Here is a 27169-nt window from a genome sequence, read left to right on the forward strand (position 1 = left end):
AACAAGAAAATAATGGCAGACAAAATGGGATGAAGTTAATGACTGGAGGTACAACAGCAGAGGATGTGTGTGTATGTTTGCATATATTTACATATATATGTATTTATATATATACATGTGTATATGTATATATATATATATATTTGCATATATATGTATGTGTGTGTTCCTGTCTTGTTTTTTGTCCGCCACTACATTCCTCCATGGCAAGATTTAATTTGTGTATACAAATTTAATTTGCTGTCCATGGGAAGAGCCGTTTTAATGATGCGTCCTGCCTAGCTCTTCGAAATGCAGGTGTTAAAACGGAGGTAGCTGATGAAGTAGAATGTTCTCTATGTGGCTTGTGTGTTTTCCCGTCTACGTTTTGTTTGCAATGTCCTGTACCCAGATATGCACCTATACATAAAGGTGGATGTCGGTACGCACATACCTGTACGTATATATGCATATACTCATTTACTATTTGTTTATATATATATATATATATATATATATATATATATATATATATATATATATATATATATATATATTGGGCTGCCTTTAACTTTTGGTGACTTCCCTCATAAGACCACACTGACTCACTCAAAGGGTCACTTTGACAGACCACCTTCTCTATATTACTTTATCTTTTCCCCACCTCACTGAACCACCCTGGCCCATTTTGCCCCTGTGAAATCAGCTCTTGTCAGGACCACCTTAATTTACTCTTTTTCCACTCTGCTGTGCCTTGTTGGACCATTTTATTTCACTTCAACATTGAACCCTTTTGCAGGGACAATTTTTGGGGACAGACCATTATGCACAGTTCATTTTTGTATGGACCATTTCTTCCTCTCCTTCCTAAACATCTTCACCCCACAGGTCATTGGCACCGATTTTATGGTTGATTCTAGTGCATTCTATTATTATCTATATCACTGTTGTAATGTATGTTGCCACTACTGAGCGATTCACTTATTAATGATTTGCCAGTTGTCACTGTTATTTTGATCAGGATTCAGAATCTGATTATTATTATTAATATTACTATTAATTTCATGTTCCATTATTGCTTATTATTATCATCATTATTATTATTATTATTATTATTATTTGTGCCAAAATTTGGAGCCATTATAATTATTTTTATTATTATTACTATGAGTCCTATCTAAACCAACTTAGCAGGTTACCTATACTTACATTTCAGTTTTCCGTTCTTAAATCATTCGATTCTATGTAAATCTCGACACTTCATGACTGTCTTTGTATTATCCCCTTCATTCAGTGCCCTGGTGGCAAATACAACAAATCATCATCATCATCATCATTATTATTACCACAATTCTTTATTTTGGTACTAATGTGATCATTATTATAATAATTATCATTAATAGAATCTTCATTTTTATTTCGTTCAATTCTTCTCATTATTATTGCTCTTATTTATTACTGCTACTTATTTCAGTGGTATCATTACTATCAACTGGTATTATCAAGATTAGTTTTAACCAGTATTTGTTATCATCATAGGTAATATTTGTAATTTTTTTTTTTTATCAGCTACCTTTAATCATTTATTATTATTATTACCAAGGTTAAGGCGGCGAACTGGCGGAATTGTTAGCATACTGGACGAAACGCTTAGCGGTATTTCGCCCGTCACTATGTTCTGAGTTCAAATTGTGCCAAAGTCGACTTTACCTTTCATCCTTTCAGGGTCAATAAATTAAGTACCAGTTGAGTATTGGGGTCAATGTAATCGACTATCCCCCTCCCCCAAATCTGCTTGTGCCTATAATACCAAGGATTATTACCAAGGTTAAGGTGGCAGTATTCCATCTATATTTACATTTCCGAGTTCAAATTCTGCTGAGGCAAACTTTGCTTTTTGTACTTTCGGTAGTCAATAAAATAAATACCAGTTGAACACTGGAGACTATGTAATTGACTTACCCACTCCCTCAAAATTGCTGGCTTTGTGCCAAAACGTGAAACCATTATTGTTACTAAAGAGGTAAAGGTGGTGAGTCGGTAGAACTGTTAGCATACTGAGCAAAATGCTTAGTGGCATTTCTTTAGCCTTAACATTATGAGTTCAAATTCCGAGAAGGTCAACTTTATCTTTCATTCTTTCAGGATTGATAAAATATGTACCAGTCAAGTACTGAGGTCGATGTAATTGATTTACCCCATTCCTCCAAAAACTAATGGCCTTGTGCCAAAATTTGAAACCTTTAAATACTTAGGTAGCAAGCTGGCATAATTGTCAGTGTAGTGGACAAAATATTTAGCAGCATTGCTGCCGGTGTGAGTTCAAATCCTGCTGATGTCAAGTATACCTTCCATCCTTACAGGTTCAATAAAATAAAGTACCAGTTAAATATCAGAGTCAATGAAAATGACTAAACCCTTCCCTCTAAAATTGCTAGTTCTATCTCCAAATTTAAAAACCATGTGGCTATGGCAAAAGAGGTTGTGTGGTGGACGAGGCTGAAAGAGTTGAGGAAAGGTACCTTCCTCTTCAGTCAAGCTCTCATTGACTTTTTTAAGATCCACTTGGAAAGGAAAGGGAGAATGGAAAGTGAAGTGTTAGCTCCTAGTGAATTTTTGAAAAGATGGGTGACAAAAATGGTTAGAGTGAATGGCCCTATTCTATGCGCCTGTAGATTGGAAAGCAGGAGAAAGGGCTCATAATCAGGGTAATCTTGGTTCTTGGATCTGTAGGGTTCCTTGATTGACCCCTGGTTGGAGTTTTTCCTGTATCATAATATCACATACTTTGTATACTCTTTTACTCTTTTACTTGTTTCAGTCGTTTGACTGCGGCCATGCTGGGGTACCACCTTTAGTCGAGCAACTCGACCCCAGGACTTATTCTTTGTAAGCCTAGTACTTATTCTATCGGTCTCTTTTTGCCGAACTGCCAAGTTAGGGGGACGCAAACACACCAGCATCGGTCGTCAAGCGAAACTGGGGGGACAAACACAGACACACAAACACATACATATATATATATATATATATATATATATATACATACATACGACGGGCTTCTTTCAGTTTCCGTCTACCAAATCCACTCACAAGGCTTTGATCGGCCCGAGGCTATAGTAGACGACACTTGCCCAAGGTGCCAGGCAGTGGGACTGAACCCTATATATACTTTTTTTACTACATTTCACTGTCTTTTCCATTTCTTTCTCCCTGTCCTTTATGTAAATCCCCATATAAATTGGTGCCTGTTCTTGTGATGTCCCACCCCATCTATGCCCCAGTGACTAATAAAAAAAATTATCATCATCATCATTGTTTGTCCATCTTTACATTCTGAGTTCAAATTCCGTTGGGGTTGACTTTGCCTTTCAACCTTTCATGGTCAATAAAATAAGTATCAGTTGAGTACTGGGGTTGAAGTAATCAACTTACCCACTTCCTCGAAATTGCTGGCCTTGTGCCAAAATTTGAAATTATTATTATTATTATCATTGTTCAACATTTACTAGTTTCAGGCAAATTTCTACTGCATCACCTGCTATACCTGTGTGTTGCTGGGATGCGTGCAGCATTGTGTGTTTTTCTTTGTTGTTGGGAGTGTGAAAACACTTCTTCGTATTGTATTGCATCAGTTTTTTGTTGTTGTTATCCTCATCATCATGCTTTCAGAGCCAATGAAATAAGTACCAGTTGAGCACTTTGGTCAATGTAATTGACTATCTCCCTCCCACAAAATTTCAGGCCTTGTACCTATAATAATTATCATCATAATCATTATTACTGTTATAATTATTAAGACTAATAATACAGCTAAAAAGGAATAACAATAATAATAAACAATACTAGTTAATGTTTCTAACACAGCAGGTAACAGCAACATCATCATTATAGCAATGGTAGTAAACACACCTGGAGTAATGGCAATGGAAGTGACATCAATACCTATACTAAACGTTATACTAGTGCAAAGGGAGATAAGGTTGATGATAAGCATAATAATTACAACAATGGCAATAATAATAATAGGGGAAATAAATATGCTATGCTAAATTAAATAATGGATTACAGGAAATGATGCATTAAAGGACTGTATGAGAAAGAATGGTTAAAGACATGGTAAAACCTGAGTGATGAAAGTATTAACAAATAATAATAATGATAAGTATTTGGGAAAATAGTTACAAAAGAATAAAGGGATAATCAGAAGGTAGTAGAGTGGGTATGTAGAAAAGAATATACATAAACTAAAGATACAGAATTGAGATAAAAAAAAAAAGGATAAAAATTTATGCAGAAGATTAAGAAATGAATAAATGACAAGAAATCTGTTTATAATTAAGATAGAGTTGTAATGGGCAGCAACAAACAATTCAGAAGCAATCTGGGTTTAATTGGTTTAAAGTGACGATATCTCCTAAGAATCTTAGTTATAAAAGAGGAAAATTTTCTGATAGTTTGACTTCTGACTGTACAAACATTTAAGGGTTTCATGCCACAAGAAGATTTTGCTTTCTTCAGGAATTTAACTGAACTGGAATGGTAGTGAATTGGTTTTAATTTCTTAGATGTATGCAGCTTGTGACATTTAGTTATATTGAGACTTCTAAAAGTGTGTTTATGTAAATTGAATCTTATTTTAAATGGGGTTTATGAATTTATATCATTGCATGCTTCCATGGTAGTTTGTTTTCACATTACATTGGTAAATAATGTCATTTGCTTGTTACTGCAAGAATTGAGTGCAGTGTTTAGTGTGGGAATTAAGGAGTTGGAAACACCATTTGCACTATTATCCATTCTCTGGTCAAGTGTTTCCTCCTACATTTGTTTACTTGCAATATCCCAACAAAACATTAATGGTAATAATCTCAGTTGTCTAGGAGAGCCTGTGAAGTTTTGGGAACTAGCCCTTCCCCCAGATTTAGCCACTCAAAAAAGGAAAATAGATGTGGTGTTTATGGTCTGCTTATAACATTAGGTATATTTTCCAAGTAATTTCTTTTCAAAGATTAATAAAATGTACAAATATGAGATCTGTATATACTATAAGCACAGAAATTTGATGGAAAAAAGAACAGGGCAATGGATACAATGAAGATACTAATACTAATAATTTTCAGTGAAGGAGAAGTAGTGAGAGTAATAGCCCTGATTGAGAGGAGGTGAGAAAAAGTAATAGCAATGAGTGAAAGGGGTGATAGATGAATAAAGAAGGAAGGAGTGAAAAAAAATCAGCATTTCAACTCTATGTGAGTATATGTATGTATGTGTGTGCACATACAAGGGAAGTATGTGAATGTTTGTATGCGTGAATATTATGTACCTTATTTATATATAAAATATTACAATTAGCTGTTATTATTGACAGCACGTGGTCAGCTAATACATTCATATTGAGTAATAAATGATAGAAGCAATTCTATGAGTTAAGGACTAGAGCAGTGGTTCCCATTTTTTCAGGCTGCCACCCCCTTGGAACTCAGGCTACATTTGTAGCGCATACCCCCGCCCACCAACATAGACCACTTTCTGCAGCAATTTCAAAACAACTGCATTTCACAAATAAAACTTAATTAATCTGTTACTTAGGTTTTTTTTACATCCATTGCTCTCTTTTGGCCACCCCATTATTACTCAAGTTTTCTTCAGCGTTCCACCACCCCCAAGGGGGAAGTACTGCCCACTTTGGGAACCACTGGTCTAGAGTGAAAGGACACTAATAAGGCAGAAGCAAGTGGATGGCAAGGTAAGAGTGAATGGTGACTGTTAAAAGTTGAAAGGGATTGATAACAGATTTCAGAATGTTACAGGTCTTGATATAAGCTGGATATTTTTTTGGCAGGGGTGAATCTGGTCAGCAGCGTTGTTTATGGGGGAGAGAATAAAAAAAAGTGATGATAAAGAAGAAAGCTGAGAAAGATGGGAGGGAAAAGGAGGAGAGAATGAAATAAAGATAGAAAGGAAAATAAATTAAGTGGAATATGAAAGAAGAGTTAGGTTAAGAAAAAACCAGTGATGATTACAAATGTAAGATAGAAATAGAAATACAAACAGAAATGGATGAAGATTGAAGTTATAGGTATTGTTCCTATGCTACTGATGACGTTTGAAAAAGCTGTTGAAAAACTATAAGGGTAATAAAAAAATGAATGATAAAAATGTCTGTACAATGTAGAAGTAGAAAGTGATAGGGAGGTGATAGCTGGTTAAAAGTAAATTTTAAAGGTTAAAAGGTGAATGAATTTAAAAGAATTTAAGAGGTAAAAGGTTAAGGGAAGTAGCAGGTATTGTAAGACAGAATAGAGAAGTTAAGTCATGTAAAGTGCTTATTATAACTAGGTGATATAACGAGTGGGGTGTGAACGGGCAGTAGTGTTGTTTATAGAAGAAGGAATGGAAAAAAAAAGCAAGATAACAAAGGGAAGGGGAGGAGGAGGAGGAGAAGAATAAAAAGATGCACAATAAGAAGAGAAGAAAAAGAAAGCATTAAGATAAAGAAAATAAGATAAGGAAAGTAAAATATGGGAAGACAGTTGGGTCAGAAATTGGTATGGAAAGCCGTTGAGGTAAGAAGATATATTAGGAAAAGTATGAAATATAAAGAAAGTAGGATAAGTTAGATTGGAAAAGTAAGGTTTAATTGACAGTGAAGCAATGCTCTGAGGAAATTATAAAAGTGGTGTGGTGGAAAGGAGACCAATAATAATGAAAACATGAAGAGGATCAATGATATTAGAGAGCATAGATGATGTTATAACAAAAATTGAACAAGTGAAAAAAAAAAGAAATCAGACAATAATCGTGTAAAAAACATGATTGTGCAAAAAAAGGTTACAGTAAAAATAGTTGTAAGGAATAAGGATGAAAGTGGTACAATGTTGATAGGGGTCGGGTGTAGGAGATGTATAGTGAGCCTGTGAAGGGTGTGAAGAGAGTATATGGACTAATGCATAGAATAAGTGTTAGCGAGATGTATGTTATTAGGAGTAGTGAACTGAATAGAAGCTCTTATATGTTTTAAATGTTTTGTCGTTGCAGGGAAACAAAACCTTGGATAGTGTATTTAGTAGAGGAACCTTTCCTTGAATGATTTCAAAAAGCTTCTGTGAGGCATAGCACTCATGTCTTCCTATTATAAGAGCAGAATATGGCTCTAGTGACTATCATCCTTATATATATATATATATATATATATATATATATATATATATATATATATATATATATATAAGATTCAGTTGAATTAGGTACCTAAGTTGCAGCACTTTGTTAGGTGTTATATATATATATCATCATCATCATCATCGTTTAACGTCCGCTTTCCATGCTAGCATGGGTTGGACGATTTGACTGAGGACTGGTGAAAACCAGATGGCTACACCAGGCTCCAATCTGATTTAGCAGAGTTTCTACAGCTGGATGCCCTTCCTAATGCCAACGACTCAGAGAGTGTAGTGGGTGCTTTTACGTGCCACCGGCACAAAGGCCAGTCAGGGGGTATTGGTAACGGCCACGCTCGAAATGGTGTATTTTATGTGCCACTCTAAGCACAAGGCCTGTAATTTTTGGGGAGGGGGCCATTCGATTAGATCCACCCCAGTACACAACTGGTACTAAATTTATCAACCCCCTAAAATGATGAAAGGCAAAGTCAACCTCGATGGAATTTGAACTCAGAATGTAAAGACAGTTGAAATACCGCTATGCATTTCGCCCGGTATGCTAACATTTCTGCCAGCTCACTGCCTTTATATATATATATATATATATATATATATATATATATATATATATGTGTATGTGTGTGTGTGTGTGTGTGTGACAGGCTTCTTCCAGTTTCATTCTACCAAATCCATTCACAAGGCTTGGTAGTGGGACTGAACTCAGAACCATGTGGTTGGAAAGCAAGCTTCTTACCACATATATATGCATCTATTCTTCTCCATTTGTGTGGATGACATCCTAATGCTCACTTTCTCTCATGAGGAGGGTGTCATTATACATGGGAAATACAATAACACTGATGACCATCTAAAATTCAAGATTGAACACACTGACAAATTTGAATTCCTGTCTTTGCTTGATTTCTAACTAAGGGTTACAAAGAAGGGCTTCATTTAAACCAACTTTTATAAGACAGTGGCCAAGAAGAACCTGTACACTATGAATTGGCCCTTCCCATCAGAGCCAATGTTACCTCTGGACAAAAAAAAAAAAAGGAATAAAATTTATGTATAGGCAGGCATGTCTGTGTGGTAAAAAAACTTGCTTCCCAATCATGATTTCATATTCAATCCCACTGCATGGCACCTTGGGTAAGTGTCTTCTACTCTAACCTCGGGCCAACAAAGCCTTGTGAGTGAATATTTGGTAGATGGAAACTGAAAGAAGCCCACTGAGTATATATATATATGTGTGTATATATATATATATATATATATATATATATATATACACACACACACACACACACACACATAAATATATGTATATGTATGTATATATATATCTATGTGTGTGTGTCTTTGACTGTGTTCATTGTCCACCACTGCTTGACAACTGGTGTTGGTGTATTTGTGTCTCTTTAACTTAGCAGTTCAGCAAGAGAGATCAATAGATCTCCACCATGGTGGCCACATTCTAATGAGTGAAACAAGTAAAAGTTAAAAGATAAAAGATAAAACAACTGGTGCAGTGAAGCAGCAAACAATATCATCAATGCTAAACAGCTCCACAAAACCCAGCTAGACAATAATTAACCACTGTCTTTTGCAATAGTATATCAAATCAATAATGTTAATCTTCCCAAGGACAATATGCACTTCTTAAACCTATTGCTACAATCCATCAAGTGATTTGCAGGGAAGGGCGGAACGTAGAGATGGTGCACTCAAGTCCATCTTTGAGGAAGTTCTTGTCTAGGAATTGATCTGCTTAGCGTAATGAGAAGTGCACATTGTCCATTTTAAACATGTGCTTGAGGACCTACATTATATATGAAGTGGTCTGCAGTAAATGTAGTGCATCCTATATCAAGAGCACCATCAGAAAGCTGCACATCCATATCAAAGAACAAGTTCATACAAACTCTTGCAAACATCTGCTGAAATACCAGTCCCATGAAGCACAATATAAGTGGCAATCTTAGAAACAAGGAAGCTATCTTAATAAATTTAAACCATCATTAAATAACAGACAAGAACTACATAAGGCAGACTAGTTATTATAACAACACTAGTCTGCACATGTCCCATATATCTCTCATATATCTGAGGAAAGATGATAGCTCTATGTCATCTCCCGTTTCTTCACATATCCTGATGAATAGATTTTAACCCCTAAATATTTCAAAGAATACAATAACTTTCATTCTGACTTTACTTCTGTACCATTTTGCATTGTGTTGGCCTCTTAATTTAGTTAAATATCCCAATGCTTCATCAAGACTACTCTATTCTAATATGCATATAAGATATATAAACATATAGATATGTACAGACATGTGTGTATGTGTGTGTGTGTATATATATATATATATATATATATATATATATGTTTTTATAGTTGTGGAAAATATGCCCAAAGTAACACTGGAGGTTGGTGCAAACCTACAGCTTGCAGGATCCTATTAAACCGTCCAGTCCATACCAGCATAAATAACAGATGTTAAATGATGATCACACATGCATGTATATATGCCCTATTATGGTCCCCAAAGATGCATCTTCTTAGTGATCTTCAAACCATTGGTCACTGATAATCTGGAGTTACCACCCTAGCCACGGCTGGTCGTTGCACAGATTTAGGGTGTATAATTTTATTTTGTATTAAATGTATTATCACTGTGGTTTACTATTTCAAGGCTATATTTACACTACAAAGTCATGCTCGACACGTTAACTGATATGTAACCTGACCTCACTAAACTGTTCATCTTGCCATATGGCAACTGTTGTCACTCTTATATGCATGTAATGTGTGTGTGTGTGTGTGTCCATTCGTGTGTGCGCGCGTGTGTGTGTGTGACTACATCGGTATGTTAGATATATATAAGGCCTTCATCTTTTCTTTCACTTGCTTCAGTCTTGGGACTGTGGCCATTCTGAGATGCTGCCTTCAAAGGTTCAGTGGAACAAATCAGCCCCAATACTTTTTTTTGTATGTTTGGTACTTAGTCTGTCATTCTCTTATGTTGAACCACTGTTACATGGACACAAACAAATCAACACTGGCTGTCATGTATCAAAGTGGGAGACAGAAATACAAAGGTAAATACACACACATTTATATGATGATATAGACATCAATTAAATAAAATTATGAATTAAATATATACATATCATATATATCATCATCATCATCATCATCATCGTTTAACGTCCGCTTTCCATGCTAGCATGGGTTGGACGATTTGACTGAGGACTGGTGAAACCGGATGGCAACACCAGGCTCCAATCTATATATTTATCGTAAATATGTATATATAATATATATTACAATGTGTGTGCATATGCATAATATATACGTCAAATATATACATACATTTATATTCACTATAAATACTTATTTTAGTATAGATACATTATATATACAAATATATTACGTGTGTGTGTGTATATATATATATATATATATATATATATATATATATATAGACAAGTGAGTAAACATATGAAAGACAGGAACACTTAATACATTTGATTGGGGCCACGTGCACTCAACAAACAGTTTGACTCAGCTACTCACTGCTTAAAATTTCATATGTGCCTGGTACACATCCATCTCATCAAATGTTCAAAAACAGAGACTTTGAAAGGAATTTAAAATGGCTTTTAGGGACTTAGGCCTCAATTGGTGAGTTGCAACCAGGTGGTTGTTATGCAACATCAGCTATTTTCGTTATTTTTGGTCCATGTTATGCTGAAAAGATATTGGCAGGATACGGGCACCATTTTTTATATCAGGCTGCGCAGTTTGGTATATTCAGTGACATTAATTTCTTTGACTGGGTATCAGGCATTTTTGGCCAAATTAACAGCAGCAGTCATTACATGGTAGCAACTGATGACAGTGACCAATATGAGTAGGCTGCAGTGATTGTATACTCTGCCTTTGTGTGCAGGTCAGCAAGGTGGTATATCAGGGATATTGGCAGCCAAAGGGTTGATGTTCATTAACAGAGCATACCTCTGGTAGTAACAATGACTGTTTATTTTTCCTGTTGATGGATGCTGTGGGCTAATGGAGAATGTGGAATTTCTCACAAAGGCAATGCTAGCGACTAATATCCAAGTGAGTACAAAGAGGCCATGTCAAGGACACTCTATTTGATGTTGTGTAAGTGAATCATTTTGATGGTTCTAGAATCTACAGATGAAGCAGGAAAGAGAGGTGATGTTTCCCCTATCCAAATACCTAAAGGAGTGCATGTGTTATGTATATTTTATCTTAAGTTTACTTGTTGTTATACCAGTGTAGTGCCTTGCAATGCCATCAGATGGGGTATATACAAACATATATATGCAAGTAAATGTGTGTACATATATGTTGTAATAATGAAGTCAAACCAAAGAGTGATATTTTGAAACCATTTAATACATATACTTTTTGCTTAATATATAATAGGAAATGCATCGATTATGTAAACCTTCCTCAGTTAAAGCTTTACACACACACACATGCACATTATATATATATATATATATATATATATATATATATATATATATATATATATATATATATATATATATATATATATGCCATCTACTTTTGTCTAGTTTCCATGGGTTGGATGATTAGACATAGAGCTAGCTAGCAAAGAGCTGTCAGGACACCAACTGTCTGTTGTGGCATGTTATCTACAGCTTGATGCCCTTCTTAATGCCAAACACTTAACAGAGTATGCTGGGTACTGGGCCTCATGGAGGAAATGACAATGGACCGAGATGTCTGGTGATATGAGGTTCTTGAGATGACCCACCCATGTCTGAGTTCTAGAAGTATGTCCCAATCACACTTAACAAGATTACTTCTCACACACCCTTCCACAACAAACCAAACTTCATCTCTACACCTCTTTTCTTCCTCATATTTCCACTTCATGAATTATGCTTACCTCCCACTCTCCAATCCTGTCCTCTTGGCCCTATCTCACTGTATCATTGCGATCCACTAGCCCCCCCCCCCGACCTCTGTATTCCACCCACATGTAACAAGAAAACTTTTCACACACCCTACCCCAACAAACCAATCTACATTTCTACATCTCTTCTTTCCTTCACATTTCCTCCTTCATTCACTATGCTTAGCTCTCACTCCCCAATCCTGTCCTCATGGCCTTGTTCCTCTGTATCATTGCTATCCAGTAGCCCCTCCACACTCTATATATATCAAGGTTTTCGCCATTTGCTCACCTCCCCCCTCCACGCACTCTAATCACACTTCTTTTTCAATATCCTGCTACTTATATTATGACGTTCAAACATCAAGGGTATGCCCTGGTACTTGCCACCATCTTATATCTCTCTCTTTTCCTTTACTCAACCATCCCATTTATATTCTGATCCCTCTCTCGTGTGAGTATGCCCGGCACTTTGCCACCATCTCTATCCTGCTGTCTCCCATTCTCTCTCTCCTTCTCCTGCACTTCCTTCAGGTTGGGTAGAATGAAAACAGAAGAAGGAGTGCTGCTGCAAAGGGTCTCCTTTGTGGCAGCACTCTTGTTTCTGTCTTCATTCTCTCTCTCTCTCTATCTATCTATCTATCTATCTAGTCAGGTAACCTTATACCTCCTCTACAGCAAGACACCCATTTCTGTCTCACTATAACCTTTCATCATCTGACACAAGATTACCTCCTCCAATGCTCCCCCACCCAAAGATTTTTGTCTTGCAAGTTACTTGGTCACCCTGTTAGTGCAGGTGCCACTTAAAAAGCATCCAGTCCACACTATAAAGTGGTTGGCATTTAGAAGGGGATCCAACCATAGAAACCTTGCCAAAACTGACCTTGCCTGTGCTTGTACCATGTAAAAAACACTAAGTTCATTTTGCAGAGTGGTTGGTATTAATCCAGCTCTAAAATTCCTGCCAAAACAGTCATATAAGTCTGGTGCAGGTTCTTGCCTGGCCGGCTCCTATCAAACCGTCCCACCCATGCCAGTATGGAAAGTGGACATTAAACAATGATGATGATGATGATACATATATATATATATATATATATATATATACACACACACACACACACACATATATATATATATAGAACAGGAAGAGTATAGGTCACTGATGATCTAAACCAATAAGTACACTGCGTAAGTGCTGTAATTGATAATTTATTAGGATCCAGGTTCACAACGGAGGCTGCAGCTAGGAATTTGTGGCAGGCTTCCGAGTCGGCAGGGATAAATTAAGGGAAAACAAAACCAAGGTTGGACAAGCTTATCAGACTAATTGGAATATTTTAATTAAAGTAAAAGTGAATGAAAGTAAAGAAAAGTAGAAGTAAATAATGTTTTGCAGCTGTTTCTGGAATATCCCAGGTATTGGATCAATATGTTTCAATATGTTGATCAACATCCCCATACAAGGGGTAGTCCATCATCAGAAACAAGGTGTGTGTGTAGGAAAGTTCTAGACAGAAAATTTAAAGTAGATAGAAGTATAAAATTCATAGTTTGTCTTGTTCTGGAGGGTATGGGACTTTATCCATATTTCCATGAAGGTGTACTTCTTTATGTATAATCCCAGGTAAATCTAAGCAGTGGATTGTATATATATATATAAATATATATATGTGTGTGTGTGTGTGTGTGTGTGTGTGTTTATATTTATATATATGTGTGTGTGTGCATACATATGTATATGTATATATGTGTGTGTGTGTATATATATGTATATATATATGTATATATAAAATTTAAATAATGATAACGGTGATAAATTGGATATTAATTTGATTAACACCAATTTAAAACCAGTGGTCTAGCATAAAGAAAATTCTGAAAATTCAGAAAAATTATATAACATACAAGTGAGAAGGGATGACCACTAAATGGACATCCTTTATGCTAGAAATGGACCATCAACGGTCAAACCACAAAAGAAAAAAATTTAACGCACCAGAGCTGAGACTTTTGAAAATATCTCCAATGTAATCGGTAGAACTGTACACATGTCTAATTTTATGTGGACAATCCGAGTATTGTTCTGAAAATTATACTGTATCGAACGGTCGTATTGATGAGCCTCGGGTGGGTTATGTAAGTAAAAATTACATTAATCCATTAATGCGCGAAACCTGGTCTACGATTAATTATATACACACACACACACATGTATGTATGTATGTATGTATGTATATGATGGGTATCTTTCAGTTTCTCTCAACTAAATCCATTCACAAGGCTTTGGTCAGCCCAGTGCTGTAATGGAAGACATTTACCCAAATTGCTCAGAGTGCCATAGAGCAGGACTGAACTCAATACCACATGGTTGGGAAGCAACCTTCTTAACCAACAGCCTGATATATATATATATATATATATATATATATATATATATATAATATAATATAGGATAAATTCTTTATAAGAATTTATCAAGTAGTCAGCATGAAAAAACCTCAAAATGAAAAAATAAAGAAAAATTTCGTAATGAAAAAATTCATCATTTCTTCATAAATATAAATACTTATATATAAAGGGCATTAACTATTGTAGTAATGCCTCACGCTTCGAGGGACTAAATAAGTCAAAAACTACTAAAAAATAAGCAACATATTTACTGAAAGCGAGGGAATGCAGCTTTCAAAATTTATCTCTTAAAAACATTTAACTCAACGGTAGACCACTGGTTTCTCAATCAAATACAGAAAAACTGTGAAGTAACCTGTATTCTTTTGTTCATCAGTACACGTATGGTCAAGATACATAAAAAATAAACAAGAATCAACCTACCACGATGTAGCCATCACAGTACAACGACTTTCGTCCATAATTATATATCCATGAAAGAGATTTGAATTTATCCGGTTGCATCTCAGTAACATGTGCTTATACAGAATAATATTCAGCAATGAATATATTCTAATTATTTATAATATAATATAGGATAAATTCTTTATAAGAATTTATCAAGAAATTTTGAAAGCTGCATTTCCTCACTTTCAGTAAATATGTTGCTTAATTTTTAGTAGTTTTTGACTTATTTAGTCCCTCGAAGCGTGAGGCATTACTACAATAGTTAATGCCCTTTATATATAAGTATATATATATATATATATATATATATATATATATATATATATATATAATATAAATGTATGTATATATATGTAAAAATATATGTAAATATATACATAGCTACATATGTATATAAATATATGTAAACAGAAATCTAATTATAAGTATAGATGTAAATATATGAATATACATACATATATGCATACAATATATATATGTAAATATGAATATTCTTATAGATATAAACTTCTATCTTTTATCTTATATTTGTTCAGTCTGTATCTATGGCCATGCTGGTGCACTGTCATTGGTATTGCTAAACTCTTACTAATCCTGCTTTTGATGCCAACTAATTTAACACTAGAAAGAAGATGAAAAGTGCACTATCGCCAGTTGAAGTTTCAATTATATTCTTTAATAAAAAATTTCAGTGTAATGGCCAGAACAATAGAACATCGTGTTCAATGGTTTTCTCATTTTGTTTTATCCTCTTTACATTTTGAGTACAAAACCTTACTGCTTACGCCTTGTTAATTTTGCCTATTATCGATTCCAAGTTAGTACTTTCCACATACTGGAGTGAATTTAATAGACGCCACTCCTCTATATATATAAAGAAAGATAAAGTAAGGACGAAAGAAAGATACATACAAACATATATATATATATATATATATATATATATACACACAGTGTGTGTGTTTGCATATCTGTGTGTATGTGTGTAAAATATGTGTGTAAGTTGAAAAGTACTAACACTTGCGAAGTTGAATAGTCCTCAGTGAGAGAGGATTAAATGGACCTTACAACTCAACAGATTCTTTGCTCATTTGACAATCACTTTATAGTACATACTGGGTGCATTTTCATGACACCAGCATTAGTGAGGTCGACTTGCTAACCATTCATTTGTAGAGGGAATGTGGCTGTTTGTATTGTAGAACAAGTACAGGAGACAGAATACCTCGTACACAGTAAATGTAGTGAAAACTTATTAATCTAAAGCTGAGGAGGGGAATAGGATGGGAAGTAATGACAACAGAAATACTAGAAATGGGTTATTGAGATTGAGAGATAAGAGTATATGTGTAGGGTACTCAATAACCTAGGGTGAATACAAATACTTTTAAGGGGAGTAGGAGAGAGGGGAGAGAAAGAAGAGAGAAAGAGAAAAAGAGAGAAACAGTAAGTAAAGAAAGGGTTATGCATATACATGTAAGTGAACAAATGAAAGAATGTAACACTCAATTCATTTAGTTGGAGTTGTAAGCATTTTGTAATAGGTTGGCTCAGCTCCATATCACTTAGAGCTTTGTGGCACAAAATATGTTTACAACCTCAAGTGTATGTAGTCAGAGTAAAGAGAATTTAAAAGAAATTTTAAAATGGCTTCTTGGTGAGAATATCTGTGCATCCAATGGTTACTTCAAGTCATGTGAATATTTTTGCATAGCAGTGACAGCAATTCGTTCCTTATATGCTCCACGTGGTAGAGCAGACAGAATGTGACATCATGTATATGAGATGCCATAACATTTGACATTTCAGCTATGGCAGTTACCACATGGTGAGAATAATTGGTATGGCATTGCTAGGCTATATATTAGTTTGCAAGCCAAGCATGGTGGCATGGTGTAATTTTTAGAAATATAACTTGATGATAGTAGGCAACATTGTTATTAGGTAGAAGCAGAAATAATTTTATTGTGAATGAAGAGGGATTCTATACTCTACAATTGTGCATGGGCCAACTAGGTGTAGATGGTCTTCCTAGGGCATCAGTGGCAAATGATTTGACATACGTAAACAGGGTGTATTTCTGGTGGGGACAATTAGATAGATTGGTATTCTTATTGGGTGATACAGCAGAATGTTGCAGTATCTTTGCGGGGCAGAGTTGCCAATTAAGTTCCAAGTGAGTAAGGAAGGGCTTCATCAATGATGTTCCATATGTTGTTAGGGAGGTTACTTCCTTGGTCTGAGAGTTTCCATATAAAGAAGGACAGGAAGGTAGAACTTACCCTGTCCCAACACCTAAATGAGTAGATGTGTTGCATAAACCTTCCCTTGATGGATAGTGTAAGGGTGGCTCCCTAGATCACAGTCTTTGAGAGACAGGATCTACCTACAGGTGGGATTTTGACAGTTACATTTTGGGATCTGAAGTAAAGACTGTGTGGGTGCTTGTTTGTTTTTGTTGTAGAGTGTAATGTTGGAAAATATTATCCAAGCATAAGTAGGTAAATTTAATGCTATGGGTATTAAAGAGTTTATGAAACCTTTGGGTTCTTGGGAAACACTGTCTAATTAACATCAGAATGCTTCTAGCTCTACCAGTGGAAACAGCTAGAGTGCATGGAGGATTATACCACATTACCTTTCTCTTTGTAACACTCTTTGGGTTTAGGAATGGTAGTGAAGGATCCTTCACAGATACTAATGCGTTATTAAAGCTAATCATTGCTAGTACCTCATTATAATGAGGTGTAGCCCTGTTGAAGATATCTGTTTGGTCTCTGTGTGTGCCAAAATATCGACTAGATTTCAATTATAGCTTGTGGATGGTTGGAGTTTCTGTGAATATAAACAGCTTCTTTAACTGTGTAGAATTGGTTGATTTCAGGTCTAGAGTGATATCTAGGAAGTTGACCTTTGATAAGTTGGTGGTAGCAGTTACTGTTAAGCCAAAGTTTAGACGATACTTCTTAAACTTACACATGGTGTAGCCATTCTTATAGCTTGTGACAGGAAAGACAGCAACTCTGTACAGATCCCAACTGAGAGGTTGTGTATGTTTTGTAGGGTATCCAGCATGAATAAACCAATGTCATATCTCACTATGTATACATCAAACAGAGGTTGACATCCTGAGTGTACATATAGATACAAGCATTATTGTGTAATTAAGAAGCTCATTCTCCAACCTTTTGGTTATAGGTTCGGTCCCACAAGGGAAGCACCTTGGGAAAATGTCTACAACCCCAAATGACTAAGCCTCGTGGGGGAATTTGGTAGATGGAAACTGAAAGAAGCTCATTGTGCATCACCATCATCATTTAATATCTGTCTTCCATGCTGGCATAGGTTGTGTGTGTATGAGTAAGTGTGTGAGTATGTGTGTTGATATACATGTATGTTTACACTCCTCCTGAGTGATGTGGTGCTAATTTGACATTGCTTGTTGACACTATGACCAGTCACTCAGTGTTTTTGAAGCCCTGTGTAATAAAGGAATCCCCTAACTTGAAAAACAAGTAGGAGTTGCTCACAGGAAGAATATTTGGCTGTAGAATCCTGCTTCTAAGAACTCTCTGTCAAAATTTATGCAAACATGGCAAAGCAGATATTAAATGAATGAATGAACAAATGAATACAATAGTTACAGAAACATCTGTTTCTTCCACCAGTTTTTCTTTACTTTCTCTCTTTAATATGTAAATATGCACATTTTCTCATTCATATCTCATATAGCTATATCTATCAATCTATCCTACACACACACACACACACACACACACACACACATATTTGGCACACATAGATACCAAACAGATATCTTCAACAGGGCCACACCTCATTATATGTATATACATCTGTAAATACATATGTATATATATAATATACACACATAGACATCTAGGTATCTAAACACTCAATAGAATTTAGGACATGGAATACATTAGAAGAAATACATAGTGGTTAACTGTTCATGAATAGATTAATAGTTTCACAGTAACTAGTATTGTTTATAAATTATCCCATTCCTTCGGTATATCTTATTCAATCAGAACGAAGCCATTATTTTATATGAGTGGATAGAGCATCATGATGTGCAAGTGTTAAGCTGTCTCCCATTGCTTTATTGACAGACAGACACACACACACACACGAACTGGACACAGGTGGTTGCTTGTATGTTTATATATTCCCATGTTCTTGTAGCTCTGAGCTACAGACAGACATATATAAATATATCTAAGTATATATAGCTACAGTCAAATTGGCATGTAACTGTAGCTAAATGAGATATAAACACATATCAGTATAAATATACACCCACACATATACATACACAGGGAAAAATATTCACACACGCGCGCACACACACACTCAATATGATGAGCTTTCTGTATATTGTTTACCAAATTCACTCACAATACTCAGTCAACTCAAAGTGACAGTAGAAGACATCTGACCAAAGTACTGCACACTGAGACTGAACACAAAACCATGTGATTGGAAAGTAAACTTGTAAAGCTTATAGTTCTACCTGCCATACATGAAATATAAATATAAACATGTATATGTGTGTGAGCACACATGCATCTGTGTGTATATATATATATATATGTAATAATATACATTAATATCAAACAATGAGAAAGCATGCTCAACACTGCATTGGTGGATAAATACTTATTATTTGTTGGCTAATAAGATGGAAATGAGTACCAACATCCTCTGTAGCAGGCTTGATAATTGCTGAGAATTCTTGGCATGAAACCATTGGTAGCCTTGTAAACCAACAAATATAGTAAATGATAAATATATATATGAATATATTTACCCATACCAGCATGGAAGGTTGACATTAAACGATGATGATTTTATATATATATATATATCACGAAATCGAAATCGTGATGGCACCTGTGCCCAGTGTCGCCTTCCTGGCACTTGTGTCAGTGGCACATGTAAAGACATTCGAGCGAGATCGTTGCTAGTGCTGCTGGACTGGCTCCTGTGCAGGTGGCATGTAAAATACACCATTTCGAGTGTGGCTGTTGCCAGTACCACCTGACTGGCCTTCGTGCCGGTAGCACGTAAAAGCACCCACTACACCCTCAGAGTGGTTGGCATTAGGAAGGGCATCCAGCTGTAGAAACTGTGCCAAATCAGATTGGAACCTGGTGTAGCCATCTGGTTCACCAGTCCTCAGTCAAATCGCCCAACCCATGCTAGCATGGAAAGCGGATGTTAAACAATGATGATGATGATATATATATATATATATATATATATAAAAGATAATAAGAGTGAAAAAACTACAGAAGGCTTGTGTTACATGGTTAAAGTATATATTTAAATTATGTCAGAAAAATGTTAGAAAAATGTTAGAAAAATGTTAGAAAAATGTTAGAAAATCTTTTTGGTATATAAACATTGTATTTTGAGCGATAACCGGTCTCGTGTTGTCTTTTCAAATTTCTCTACTTCATTGTGTCGTGTTCGCTCCAAACAAGCCTTCTGTAGTTTTTTCACTCTTATTATCTTTTATATATCCAACCATGTGCTTTCACATACCAACTTTCTCACATATATATATATATATATATATATATATATATATATATATATCTACATAAATTCACACAGACACATATATAGAATATCTTGTGTATAGTTAGATGTATGACTACTACTGGTAAATTTATAGCTCTGCTTAGAGTAACGCCATCCAGTCTACTTTCACATAAATGTTGAGTGAGGTTGCTACTCTATATATATATTTCAAATATATATATATATAAGGTATTGGTGTATCTCAGGCAACATAGTTGTGGTCTAGTACAGATATATATATATATATATATATATATACATTTTTCTGCAAGTGAATGCTCTCACTTTTGCCAACCCTAACCTGTTTACAACCAGGGTTGTATTTTCCCTTGTTCAGATGTATTTTTTCACAGGAGATTAGAAATAAGCATCATTGCCTTTTTTTTGACAATGATGCTCATTCACAATCATCACACAATGTCTAGACAAGGATAAACACAAACATACCCCTCCCACATACAAAAACACAAACACATACATACACATAATGCATTTATAGATGTGTGTAATTATTTCTTTTAATTCAACAGTTAATTACACTGTATAATTAACTGTTACATTAACAAGAAAATTTGAGGATGTATCAATGTCCATATTCTTTATAACTACTTTGAAATTACACTTCCAAAAATATTCATAATCCAGTGAAGTGAACCCGGATTTACCCATCTGAAGAATTACTGTGGGATTGCTCAGCCTAAGCGATACTTGGTTCTTCTTACTTCATGATGTGGTTAGCAATAACCCAGACTATACATCATAGCTCTTACAGTACCGACCTGGATAATTTATTCCTATACTCTTCATATATATACACACATGTATGCATTCTTTTATTCTTTTACTTGTTTCAGTCATTTGACTGTGGCCATGCTGGAGCACCACCTTAACAGTCTTAGTCAAACAAATTGACCCCAGGACTTATTCTATCAGTCTCTTTTGCTAAACTGCTAAGTTACAAAGATATAAGCACACCAGCATTGATTGTCAAATGATGGCAGGGCAACAAAATCAGACACACACACACAGATAAATATAAATATATATATATATATATATATATATATATATATATATATATGAGAGACTTCTTTCAGTTTCCATCAACAAAATCCACTCACAAGGCATTGGTCGGCTTGAGGCTAGAGTAGAATATACTTCCACAAGGTGCCACACAGTGAGACTGTACCTGGAACCATGTGGTTGGGAAGATAGCTTCTTACCACACAGCTATGCCTGTGCCTTCTTACCACGGCCTATAACTATATATTAACTGATGAATAACCTATTTTAAATACCCAACTGAGAGCAAACCGGTAAATGTTTGAAGTAATTGCTTATTATTTACAAATATGTATAACTGTATATATTTCATGTTATACTAAGAAGTAGTGTATAGTACCAGAATTTTCGAGTTGAGTCAAACATAACAAACTATTTCAAATTATTGTTAGATTGTCTGTATAAGTGGAGTCTGGACTGGCTAGTTTGTATTGGCATTGAGTCATATAAGTTGTAACAATAAAGTCAAACCAACAAATCCACATTTTAAAATGTTTTAACTGAGGAAGGTCTTACGTAATGGATGCATTTCCTATTATATATTACATAGACCTGAAATGTATGTACTAAATTTCAAAATATCACTATTTGGTTTGACTTCATTATTACAACTTATATATATATACAAATAAATACATAGCAATATATATATATATATGTATATACATGTGTGTATATTATATGTGTATATGTATGTATGTGTATATATATATATATATATATATATATATATATATATATATATATATATATATATATATATATATTTATATATATAGACGGCAAGATAAGTAGTTGGATAGATAGATAGATAGATAGATAGATAGATACACGTGGCTGTAGGTATGTATTTATAAATCTGTATATATATACATGCATATATATATATATATATATATATATGTTTGTGTGTATGTATGTATCTATATGTGTGAGCGTACATATATGTATATCGTAGTTTATAAGAGGATATACATGTGTATGTATGTATGTATGTATATGTGTCAATGATTATCTTTTTTATTTCTCACCATAAGCTTCATAATAGCAGTAGATCCTGCGGTATCGCATATATACTCACATATTCACATTTATACCCACATACACGCACATACATACGTAAGAATACACACATGATCACATATGAACACCAAAACATTGATAGACAGACACTGGCACACACGCACATTATGTCTGTTTATACGTACGTTCACTTATATTTGTTTATGTATATAGCTCATAAGAAAACATCGTTGCCAAATTTTCCAGGAAAGTGAGGTTTCTTGTTTTAATTAGTATAGCAAGTTTTAGCTACGAATTTATTTTGTCCTACGAATATATATCCTGAACTGACTATACGATCCCTTCGACCCTATTGCCATCATCAATCTCATAGACATGAATATATATTTACTAATATGCGCGCCGACGCAACAAATCATAAAGATGTGTACAGGAATACGTAAATACAGAGAGTTTAACCAGTCAAATCAGTGTTTGTTGTGCTTTTCAGAATATATATTTGACAATAACATTGTCTTGAAAGATCTCGGATTGGAAATGAAAACAATATTGAAATCATAAATATGAAAACAGTTAATATTCTTTTCTAATTCTCATTTTTTTTCCTAGAGTAATTATAACAATACGATGACAATACTACGACAGGATATACCGGGCACAATTATTACCTCGGTATTTACCTTGAGAAGTCAACTAAGTTGTAAATAAAATGTGTTGTATGGGTGCGATGCTTGTTAATGTTGCAGTGGGTCCAAATAACAGTTGTGATAGAATTGTGAAGTAAAAGAGATGATAGAAAGTGGTCGAATTGAATATATATGTACTATCCACATTAAAGGTAAATAAATATAAAAGAAAATAATGATAAAAAGGAGGAGAAACAATGTAATCAACAAAAACTTACAGCTGTTTTACGGTTGACACCAAGCAAGGTTTTCGACATTACCACATAATGAAATAGATTGTTAATACAAGCAATACTGTCGATTGACGTGTTGAAGTATGGAAGACATTAAGCGATAAAACATTTTCAGTTTTAGTCTCGAACAAATGGGCGGAGTTACGAGATGCTATAGCTCAGTGTTGGCGAGATCGTTTATGTTGATAGGACTGAAATATATGCAACTATTACACTGGTGGGAGTATCTCGTTATTTTTCTGTTTATGTAAGTGGAGTGATATAATGTTACTCCGTGTCTGTGTGTTTGTTTTCTTTATTTCAGAATTTGTTTAGTGCGTAATCGTCTAGTCGTAGAAGAATGTGGTGTTGGCGATTTATACGACTATGTGATGCGTATTGAAATAAAGTTATACTTTTAAAAATGGAATGTGTAAACTCAATGGAAAATTGTTGATAGTTCTATTAGCAGACGTAATGTTCCCAGGAAGTCGAGTTCACGACCTGGTTTCGATTCTAAGTTTAAACTATTTCAATTCTCTATGTGGTTAAATGCTCTTCAGGGAGGCCTAAAAGTCACACAATCTCATCAATACCTTCATCTTTTCTCCATAAATAAGGAATTAAATTCCGTTTTTGTATTTGGTTTGCAGGATTCTTTATGTGAATTCGTGTGTTGAAGCATATTTTATTGTATCTATTTTTTTAAAAAAATTTCGTTGCTTCTTGCAATTTCTTCAATAAGGTTGCAAGAAGCAACGAGAAGTTTACAAAAAAAACAAAACAAACAAAACATGTAAATGAGTGGAAATCGATTCGGTGAGTGTGTTAATTAATAAAGCATTAAAACAGAATTACTCTCCCCAGACACAATAAAAAGGAATAACATATTTCACCACACGAAAAAGGAAAGATGAAAATGAAAAAAAAAAAAAAAAAAGAATTGTTTGTAGTAGTATGTTTAAAATAAAGAAGTTGTGATGCTCAGATATTTCCTGAAAATACTTGTAAAAAAAAAAAAAAAAAAAGAAAGAAGTAGATCTAAGTGGGAATCGAGACTAACGATTCGACACTACGTATTCTGATATAACTTCTTTCCGACGATACCTACCTCACTTCCTATTATCACATCTATGCTACACATGTTCCTCAGGTTTAACCATCCCAAACAGGGCTCGACTAGTGCACACATGGGTAGGGATGAGATTATCGTATTCACGCTCCACTTTCCACACACATTCACACGGAGTATATATATATATATATATATATATATATGAATATAAAATGAATATATATATATATATATATATATATATATATATATATATATATATATATATATACATACATACATACATTTATACACACACACACACACTCACACACACATATATGCATACATGTGTGTGTATGTAGTATGTATATTTATATATATGTATATATACACATGCATACATACACACATTTAGCGAGCTAAATAGATAGATAAATAAATAAATAGATAGATAGATACATACATACATACATGCATACATACATATATACATTCAAAAGTGCATAGTATAAGTATATTGACGCCTACGTATGTGTGTATATATATCTACACATATGAGTGTGGGTGCGTATATGTGCGTCTATATAGGTATATGCATTAATAAATACATACATATACATTCACACATACATACTTACACACACACACATACACACACATTTTTATATATTCTTTTATTCCAGTCATTTGACTGGGGCCATGCTGGAGTACCACCTTTTAGTTGAAGAAATCAACCTCTGGACTTATTCTTTGTAAGTCTGGTACTTATTCTATTGGTCCCTTCTGCCAAACCGCTAATGATACGGGGATGTAGACACACCAAGCTATGGTGGGGGGGGGGGGGCAAACACAGGCACAAAGACATACACATAAATATAGATACATATATATAATGGGCGTCTACCAAATCCACTCACAAGACTATAGTAGACGACACTTATCCCAGGTATCACGCTGTGGGACTGAACCTGGAACCATGTGACTGGGAAGCAAGCTTCTTAGCACACAGCCACGCCTGCGCCTTACATATATATATATATATATATATATATATATATATATATATATATATATATATATATATATATATATATATATATATATATATATATATATATATATATATATATATATATATATATATATATATATATATATATATATATATATATATATATATATATATATATATATATATATATATAATAGGTGCAAGGGTGGCTGTGTGATAAGTTGCTTGCTCTGGGTTCAGTCCCACTGCATGGCACCTTGGGCCAGTGTCTTCTACTAAAGCCTCAGGCTGACCAAAGCCTTGTGAGTGGATTTGGTAGATGGAAACTGAAAGAAGCAAGTTGCATATATATATATGTGTGTGTGTGTGTGTGTGTGTTGGTCTCCCCACTATCGCTTGACAACCGATGTTGGTGTGTTTACGTTCCCGTAACTTAGCGGCTCGGCAAAAGAGACGAATAGAATAAGTACTAGGCTGACAAAGAATAAGTCCTGGAGTCGATTTGTTCGACTAAAGACAGTCGTCTAGCATGGCCGCAGTCAAAAGACTGAAACAAATAAAAGAAAAAAGAATATATATATATATATATATATATATATATATATATATATATATATATATGTACATGCCCTCATAAATACAAGAACACACACACAAACGTATACATACATACACAAACACAAACCAACTGGCATGGATCATCAAGTTAGACATTCTTGTAATGTATGAAAAGATATTACAATACCATAAAGTACAACAAATTGAATGTAGAGGGACTGGTTTCATTGAAATGTGTATTAGGCAACCGCATTGAATACACTCGCATATGAAACTATTTATACCACTTACACAATTGTGTAGGTTTATAAATTTGTAATTTCCTGACAAAAAAAAAATGACAAAATGAAAATGCAGATGGCATATCTATGTAGTGTCATTACAGACGTTATGTGTATAACTGGCTGTGTTGGGACATATGTGTGTGTACAAGATATATTTATGCTAGTATATGTTTATACATACAAACATATATATACATATGTGTGTGTGTATGTAATTGTGTGAATACAGATATTTAAATTTATATATATATATATGTATGTATGTATGTATTTGTATTATGTGTATGTATATATAATAATATATATATATGCATATGTGTGTGTGTATATATAATTATATATATATATACATACATATGTGTGTGTATATATATATGCGTGCGTGGATATATATATATATATATATATATATATATATATATATATATATATATATATATATACATACATACATATGTGTGTATATATATATATCCACACACGCAGATATTTACGTATTAACCCATTTAGATATGTGTCTAAATATATATATATATATATATATATATATATATATATATATATATATATATTTATACACACACACATACACACTGCCCACAGGGAGCTAAACATAGAGGGGTCCAACAAGGACAGACAAAGGGATTAAGTCGATTATATCGACCCCAGTGCGTAACTGGTACTTATTTTTCGACCCCAAAAG

At 34.3% G+C, this 27169-nt stretch overlaps 1 protein-coding gene across 2 annotated transcripts in view; it reads right to left on the bottom strand.

The window, feature by feature from the left end:
- The window catches only part of LOC106878230 (ecdysone receptor), a 129065-nt gene extending 105444 nt beyond the window's left edge, over positions 1–23621 (bottom strand). For both annotated transcript variants that reach the window (XM_014927424.3, XM_014927391.3), the window contains exon 1: positions 23562–23621. The gene's annotated coding sequence lies outside the window, so the exon portion shown is untranslated. The remainder of the gene's footprint in view (positions 1–23561) is intronic.
- Between the last annotated feature and the right edge of the window lie 3548 nt (positions 23622–27169).

Source organism: Octopus bimaculoides, chromosome 1 (genome assembly GCF_046866305.1).
Source record: "Octopus bimaculoides isolate indiv1 chromosome 1, ASM4686630v1, whole genome shotgun sequence".
Taxonomy (NCBI): domain Eukaryota; kingdom Metazoa; phylum Mollusca; class Cephalopoda; order Octopoda; family Octopodidae; genus Octopus; species Octopus bimaculoides.